Genomic DNA, 8689 nt, shown 5'->3' with positions numbered 1-8689 from the left:
GGAACAGATGGATATTTTTGAAATGCAGCAGAACACTGAGCTCAGTTTGAGGGCATGCATAGTTGAGTTGCTTCTATTTGTATAATGAGGAGCTACTTGCTTGTATTCCAGAGGTCTACAGCCTTTTATCTGCAGAGTTGCACCACTCATTTCCAGGGATCTAAGCTGCTAAATGCAGCAGGCAACACTGGCCTCAGGAACAAACTTAAGGACGCTGACCCAAACAACTTTATTCTTCTTCTTTCTTTCCTGTTGTTTTTTTTTTCTAACTGGTGGAACACATCTCTTCTACCTTATTAGCTATATGGCTTCCAGCATTTGAAAATGGCTTCACTCTCTGGGTGGACCTTGTTGAAAGGCCAGATATGAAGCAAGGATTCATTGTGAATTTTAAGTGTTGGGGACTGGAATCTAGGACTAGTAAAATAGTTCAAAGCAAGAGAGGGAAAGGGGTTGGCAATCCACAAGTATTTTCTTGTTGATTGAATATTCACATGAGAGTTTCTCCCTGTGACAGCCAAGGTTTTGGCAAATGTGGGTTGATTATAACAAAAAGCAGGAACCTTTAAAGGACCTTCACATTTTTGACATATTTCTTATATCCAAAATGGCCAATGTAGGTGTAAATTTTGTTGATAACTCTTAAAAGCGTATTGCATATTTATATATTGGATACGCATCAGAGGGGTATTTGCCATGAAGCTAATAGAGCTTAGCCCTTTATTTATAAGCATCCCTTTCAAGTTCTTCCAAGAAGAAAAGCTAGGTATTTGTATGTGTAATTTTGTATTCCTTTTTTCTTAAAGAATTTTTTCTCCTTCTCAATGAATAAACTGCATATCCACACAACTTGGATCTGCCCCTGTTCCTGAGAAGGTAGAAAGGGCAACAGAAACCTTTTTTTAGTTTCCAGAACACAAATGACTTCTTGATAGTTTCCATGGAAGAAGGATTATGGGTTGACTTAAACCACTCTCTCTAAATTAACTTGAATCACTAAATGAGAAGTCCCACAAAGGGGATGGAGAAAATGCAGAAAAACCCATGAGATTATCATAAGATTTGGTGCCTGTTCAACTTCACTATCATTGAATGATAACAGAGCAATATATTGGGGGCTTATAGGGCTACTTTTGGTTTTAACTTTAGACGATGAGATCCTTGAGGGCAAGTTGAACAAATGTTCAGTTTGATTGATTTGAAGAGAATGCTGAGCAGCAGTCTCCAACATCAATATTTAAAACAAACCATAGTGGCTCATAACCTAGGTGCCTAATTAACCAAAAGAGAAATGAAGCTGAAATTGCTTCAAGCCAAGTAATATACTTCCTGATGTATGCAGTATAATAAAGAGTGGGAATACACACTTTGGGTAAAACACACATGTAATTATGCCTCTTCCCTGCTCAAAAAATTTGGATAGCATCTTTATTAGTTAAAAGTCCAAATTCCTACTATAGCATTAGGCTGTAGCATAACTTTTCAGTTTTCTATCACTCAGCTCTCTCCTGTGTATGTTCCTTTCTTATCAGAATACACAGCATCTCAAAATATTCTAACCTATTTTCACACTGATTCTTGAAGTTAAATGCCTTTAAGTCCTACCTGCTAAGTCTAGTATCTTGGATATGATAAACTCACAATGAAAGTTTGTCATATTATTACCTCATTTATAAAAAAAAACAACTTGCTTGAAGAGAGTATGAAGGAATTGCTCTTATGCTGAGCATAGTTCTTTATGTTTCAGAAGAAAGTCCACATTCCTTGATAGGGTATCTTGGTAACTTTTGAATCTAGCTCTTGTTTCTTTCTCTAGTTTCATCTCTTGCCATCTTTGCTTGTGACTTTGGTTCATGACTGGTGTTGCCTCCAGGCCTTCACACATATATTCTAGTCGCCTGGAATGTTTCTTTTATCTTCCAGGACCCCAGTTCCTTCCCTGGATAATTCATGCCCATCTTTTGAGTCTCAGCTCAGGAGTCACCTACTTGAGAAGCCATCTCTCACCTAAACTGCCCCCCTTCTCATCCACAAGGTTCATTCTCCTTTTGATAAGCTTTAATAGCATCTTATATTTACTCCACAGGATCATTGATCACATTTTTGAAAATTTGCTGTTTACTAATTTGCTTCCCTTTATTAGGCCCAATAGTTCTTCAAGCATATGATGTATTGTTTACTATGTATCTTGGGTGAAACATAGTGCTCAGCACAAATATTTATTAAATAAATATATTTCAGTCATCAATAAACAACTAGATAGAAGAGTCATAAATTTATAAATTTATGTTTTGCTTACATATTTTTGGGTTCACTAGAAGCCTACTTATTTGAAGAAATGTTACTATAGAACTTTATTTATAGCCAAGAGTATGTGTAGGCACATGTATTAGTCCATTCTCATGCTGCTATAAAGAACTGCCCAAGACTGGGCAATTTATAAAAGAAAGAGGTTTAACTGACAGTTCTGCATGGCTGAGGGGAGGCCTCAGGAAACTTACAATCATGGTGGCAGGGGAAGCAAACACATTCTTCTTCACATGGCAGCAGGAGAGAGAAGTGCAGAGTGAAGCGGGGAAGAGCCCCTTATAAAACCATCAGATGCATTCACTCACTGTCATGAGAACAGCATGGGGGAACTGCCCCCATGATCTAATCACCTCCACAAAGTCCCTTCCAGGAGACATGGGGATTATGGGAACTACAATTCAAGATGAGATTTGGGTGGGGATGCAGCCAAACCATATCAACACATAAAACTTCTACCTCTCCTTTGGCAGAAAAAAATCAATATCCTCCTATTACAACTTGTATAATAATAATACATTAATATCATGTTGGGTAACATGTCTTTAAAGAATCAGATATTGGTCCAAGGACACACGGAAAATCTCTACAGAAAATCATTTAAGTTTTTGTACAAAGAAGCTTTTAAGATAGCACTTAAATGAAAAAAAATGTTTTTAAAACTGTGTGAGTTCAGGAGCTGCATTTTATATGAAAGTGAAAAATAACAGAAGAAAAATAGTACTCTATTACTTTTTTTAAGAAAAGAAAACTTGCATGTATTTTGCTCTTTGTATCCTATCTTTACAATGATAAAATACTTAGATATTTAAACGTGTGTTTTGATGTTACTTAAGTTGTATAACATATTCTTATATTTAAAAATAGCACTGCTGAGAAATTGGTGCAGCAGTTTTATTTCAACTGTGTCACCCAAGGTAAACTTCAAATATTCTGGCAAGATGGCAGATAGAACACAAAGGTTGGAAAAGAAAATATAGGATATACAAAGGAATAAATGAAGAGAAAGAGAGGGATGCCATCTGTGGATGAGGTATTTCAACATATTTCTAGAGGATGGAAGGAGAACATAAGCTTGTGGATGGACTTTTTCTTTTTTTTTTTTTTTTTAAATTGAGAAGATGATGTCAGCCCAGGACACTCAGGCAGGGACTACAACAATGCAAAGAACAGATCTGCCAGAAGCTTCAGCTCAGAGTTGTCAAATACAGTGAATCCATCCAGATTTAACCTTAACTAACAGGTGTACTGGAAAGACAGGACAGAAAGAAGAAAATCATTAATCAGTAGAAGAAATATTTCCAGAGCGGAATAGAAAGATACAAGTTTTTGTTTTTGACCGCCCCCCGCCCCCCACCAACTCTGAGATATTGAGCTCAGGAAGTGCAAAAGACCTACATCTAGACAGCATCAGGGAACTTCAGAGACTGAGAATAAACAGCATGTCTGAGAAGTTTCCAGAAAGAAAATATAGACTACAAACAAAAGGATCAAGGATCAGCCTAACATTCAGCAATCTCAAATGTATGAGATCTTGAAAGCAACAGAGCCTGCAATGGTCTGAGAAAAAATTACAGCCAAAGTATGAAGGAAAAGCAGACTTTTTCAAATATACAAGCACTTGGACTTGGAACATTTACTTGCAGGCACTCTTGCTTAGAAAAATACGTTATGGTGGCCAGGCGGGGTGGCTCACACCTGTAATCCTCACACTTTGGGAGGCCGAGGTGGGCAGATCACCTGAAGTCAGGAGATTGAGACCAGCCTGGCCAACATAGCAAAACCACGTCTCTACTAAAAATAAAAAATTAGCCAGGCATGGTGGCATGTGCAGGCATGGTGGCGTGTGCCTGTAGTCCCACCTACTCGGGAGGCTGAGGCAGGAGAATCGCTTGAACCCGGGAGGTGGAGGTTGCAGTGAGCCGAGATCGTGCCACTGCACTCCAGCCTGGGTGACAGAGAGAGACTCCGTCTCAAAAAAGAAAAAAAAAAAAAAAAAGAAAATACTTTATGGTGTACTCTGGAATGATGAAGGTAAGATCCGTGAAAGAAAAAAAAAATGGGGCATAAAAGAAACTGTGGCACTAAACCAAGAGTCCAAGGGAAAGACACTGTAGCATGGCAGTTGTGCTAGAAGCTTCTGAAGCCCCCTTGAGGCATGACTCAAGTAGAAGAAAGGAACTGATTCTAAAGATTAGATAGAATGGATTAAAAGCTGCTGCCCATTGCAGCTGCCCTGGCAGCTCAGCCAGAAGCACCAGGCAGTGTGGCCATGGAAGCCAGCTCAGACAGAGAGGAGGACGCAGAAAGTACAGACAAGGTAACTGAGACAGTGATGAATGGAGGCATGAAGGAAATGCTTGGCCTCACTGTAGATGCCAAGACAGAGACTGCGGTCTTCAAAAGTGAGGAAGGGAAACTGTCTACCTCTCAAGACGCTGCTTATAAAGACTTGGAGGAGACCCCCAAGACCGCAGAGGCGAAGTGTGCTGGCCCCTGCCCCCAAGCAGTAGTTCTGAGCAGAGTGGTGTAGAGACTCCAGCACTCCAAGGACAGTGGAGTCAGCAGTAAGCCCTGGGACAGGTGGCAAGGGTGGCTCCCTTGACCTTTGCACGCCTCGTCAGGAACCCTCTTTCCCTGGGAAGCTCCCCTCTGAAGAGACTGTCCTCGGGCCTTCTCCTCTGGAACCAGCATCCCCAGAGGACAGGGTTCCTTCTGCTGTCTCAGGGCTGCCTGACTTGTGTGGCGTTGGACCTCGGGGATTGCTGGTGGATAACACTGCGGTCTTGCCTGGTGGCGAGTTTTGACAGCCATGGACAGGGTTTGGCTCCAGTGGTGGTGCACGTGGCCTCCATGGTATGGACCTAGTGGCTTCTCCATCCCACCCAAGGTAACAGTGTCTCACTTCGTCCCACTAACCGCTAGGGAGAGAGCATCTGAGATTTTTCTTTAGGATGGCATTTTTTTTTTTTTTTGTCTTTTGTAGCAGGGAAAGGATATGAAGACCAGGAGGTCAGTTCTTCTAAGGGTTGGAGGGTGCCAACCAGAGGACAGGGGTGAGTGTGCCCTCATTTTGTTTCTACTTTAATTTCTGTGTATCTGCCATACTGAACTGCGAGACTAAGAGCTGTCTACAATACGATACCTGTATTAAAAATAACAAAAATAAAGCCTGATTCTGTTTCTAGAAAAAAAAAGCTGCTGCCATGAACGACAGGGTGAAGCAGGCATGTTTTTTCCTTTCTAAGAAAATAGAAAAGAGAATTAGAAAAGGAGAAACAAACAACGTGTAGGAAAGTTACAATTCAAATATGATGCAAATGAAAATGTACCATGATTTCGAGCAATTACTGTAGATATAGAAAAAATAATACATTTGACTTGCATGCTTGGAATATTTTCCTTTTAATTGCCGGGGGTTATGATATCTGATCCTCTATCAATTAGAGTTTGGCTACAAGTGACAGATCTCTCCAAAAAACATAGACCCAAGAAAGATGTATTCCTCTCTCACATTAAAGTAGAAACTTCAGGGCTGATATGATGGCTTGAAAATCATTGAGGGGTCTAGGATCTTTCCATCTTATTGCCCTCCCAACTGCCACTATGTCTTCTACTTTTGTCTTCTGTCATGGTCAGAAAAAAAAAGTCAGACACTATTAAAAGAGGCTGCTTCAGGAATTGGGGCTAAGATGAAGAGACTTGGGGCAGTAATTTTTTTATTATAAACTTTTTGGTATATTTTTATTTTTTACTATCTGCATGTATTATTTTGATTAAACATAATACAAAGAATGAGAGAAATAGGAAAGGAAAAGATTCATTTAATACTCCTTTAGTTCAAATGTTACTTTATCAGAACAATCATGTTGATAACCCTTCCAAAATGTTGTAATCACTCTTCCCAACTCCAGGAAACTGTCTAGTTCATTATCCTGTTTTTTATTTTTGTTCATTAGCACTCACTTTTTTATGTGTAAATTGGCACCTCCCCTAACTATAATGTAAGTTCTATAAGGAAAGGGACATTTTAAAAATTGTTCATTCCCATGTCTCCAAAGTCTACACTTAGTGCTTGGAACATAGTACGCATTTAATAAATATTTATTGAATAAATAAACTCATAAATAAATATTTAGAAGTCATTCGAATCTGAGGGAGATAAATAATAAGCTTGGATAGGAGAGCTATCATTAAGAAACCTATAGTTAGATATCTGTGAGTTTAAATTAAAATAAAAAAGAAACCTATAATTTACATTAATATCAAGAGAATATTATCAGAAATGCCTTAAATTGGAGTTTCACAATGTATGTTCTAGTTTGTTGAGATATTTTTGCAAAATGTTTTCCATGATTGAAGTAACTTTTGGAAATGATACATACTATGTACAACCTAGGAGATTTATAATGTATGTTTATATGTAAAAAGTGTTTATTTTTTGAGAGGAGTCTTGCTCTATCACCCAGGATGGAGTGCAGTGGCATGATCTCGGCTCACTGCAACCTCTCTCTCCTGGGTTCAAGCGATTCTCCTGCCTCAGCCTCCCAAGTAGCTGGGATTACAGGTGCCCGCCACCAAGCTGAGCTAATTTTCTTTTTTTGTATTTTTAGTAGAGACAGGGTTTCACCATGTTGGCTAGGCTGGTCTCTAACACCTGACATCTGGTGATCCACCCTCCTCGGCCTCCCAAAGTGCTGGGATTAGAGGCGTGAGCCACTGTGCCCAGCCTGTAAGAAGTTTTGATAAGAACTGCAGTAAATATGTTTAACTCAGCAGCGATATGAAACTCTTTCATATCATAATAAACTTATTAACATCTTGTGGAGCTGGACCTGTGTGGAGCATGATTTCAGAAATGTTGCTAAATGTGTTACTTAAAGATAACATAGGGAAAACTATATATAATATGAGCAGTACAGATTCAAATGTAATGAGTTAGTGATCATGAGGTTCTTGTCACCACGTGTGAAAAAATAAGAGGTGTGAATTTGTCCTCATATTTCTCTCTCTGGCCAAGCACTGTTGTGACTGGAGGAAAGAATGTTGGGATGGAATTGGTTGGCTGGGTGTACAAAACAGTTTATCTTCCTCCCAGATCCAGAAGGCCATACTATCAGCTACTTATTGCACTTTAAGTTCAGAGTAATATATTTTGCATATTAGATTCAACATAATATGTATCATTTAATTGTTACATCACTCAACCTGGCGCACACTAAGTAGAACTGGGGCTTTTTATGTCTTTTAAGACAAAAAATTCCAAAACTTAATTGGAAACATGTAACCATTCCGGTAAACTTTGTACTCCCCCAAAACACTCACAAAAGCTTTGTCCTAATCCTTTGTTTATCCCCCAGGATTATCAAATAAAGTTAATGTGTTTTTAAATTATACATCTCTTTGATTTTTATTTTCTTAGCATATGGTTTTTTTGTAGCAGTTGAAATTGGCAGTTACCTTCTAAACTCTGCCACAGCCTTATTATTATTATGTTATAGTAATCATAATTGCCAATCATTTTGGTCATATTTTTTGTGGATCTCTATTTTATGGATCACGATTATAGTATTAAGCACTTATTAAGTATTGCTTAAGGATTCTTTTCATTACTTCTAACTTTTGGGGGCAATCAGGATTTGTTTCTCCATTTCATTTCACAGTGTAGGAAACAAAAATCTTTAACCATTCCAGTTAAATTTGGTCTATTAAAAATCCAAAGTCTTTATCCAATAATATTAAACCTCTTCTTACATGCTGTCATATTTAAGTTGTATTGACTAATTTACTCAGTAACAACAGCACAACAATAAAAAACAAACAAACAAAAAAACCCAGTCCAGATAAGCAAGGATTTCGGATTTACTTTTTTCCTGTGGGTAGTTTGTCCACATACAGGACTCAACAACTGGTTGACTCACTTGAGCCAGTGGTAGCACTTTTCTGGGCTTTTATATCAAACATTATGCATAAGAAAAAACAGTTTGATTCTTCAGTTAGAGTTCATCCTAGACTGACTTTGAATCAACTCCCTGAATTCTTGGGGTTTGCAAGGAAATTTCTCAATCTGACCAACACATGTAAATTGAACCATTTGAAATATCCATACTTTCCTGGCCAAAATTGGTAGACTATCAGCAATTTAGTATGGTTCAACCTAATGAAGGTAGAGTTCAAGAACCATCTTAGTCAAATTGGTGCCTGGGACAAACTAATCTCACATACTGATCAGTTTTTGCTGGTATCCATTCTGGTAGTGTGCTTAACAAGTTAAGCAATACAGAAAGGATAGGACATGTTTTGGTGAAAAATGGTAGTCAATTTTCCATGTTTAGTTGAAAAAGAAGACAATTATTTAATGATGAGTAGGGAGAAAGTGGGA

The 8689-nt window shown here is 38.4% G+C and overlaps 1 pseudogene; it reads left to right on the top strand.

Moving 5' to 3' along the window:
- Nucleotides 1–532: 532 nt before the first annotated feature.
- On the top strand, nt 533–5114 carry LOC134734813 (serine/threonine-protein phosphatase 6 regulatory subunit 3-like; annotated as a pseudogene).
- The last annotated feature ends 3575 nt before the right edge of the window (nt 5115–8689 follow it).

The sequence above is a fragment of the Symphalangus syndactylus genome, chromosome 12 (genome assembly GCF_028878055.3).
Source record: "Symphalangus syndactylus isolate Jambi chromosome 12, NHGRI_mSymSyn1-v2.1_pri, whole genome shotgun sequence".
NCBI classification, from domain to species: domain Eukaryota; kingdom Metazoa; phylum Chordata; class Mammalia; order Primates; family Hylobatidae; genus Symphalangus; species Symphalangus syndactylus.
Note: the sequence above shows the minus strand (reverse complement) of the source record. Positions and strands in the feature narration are given on the sequence as shown.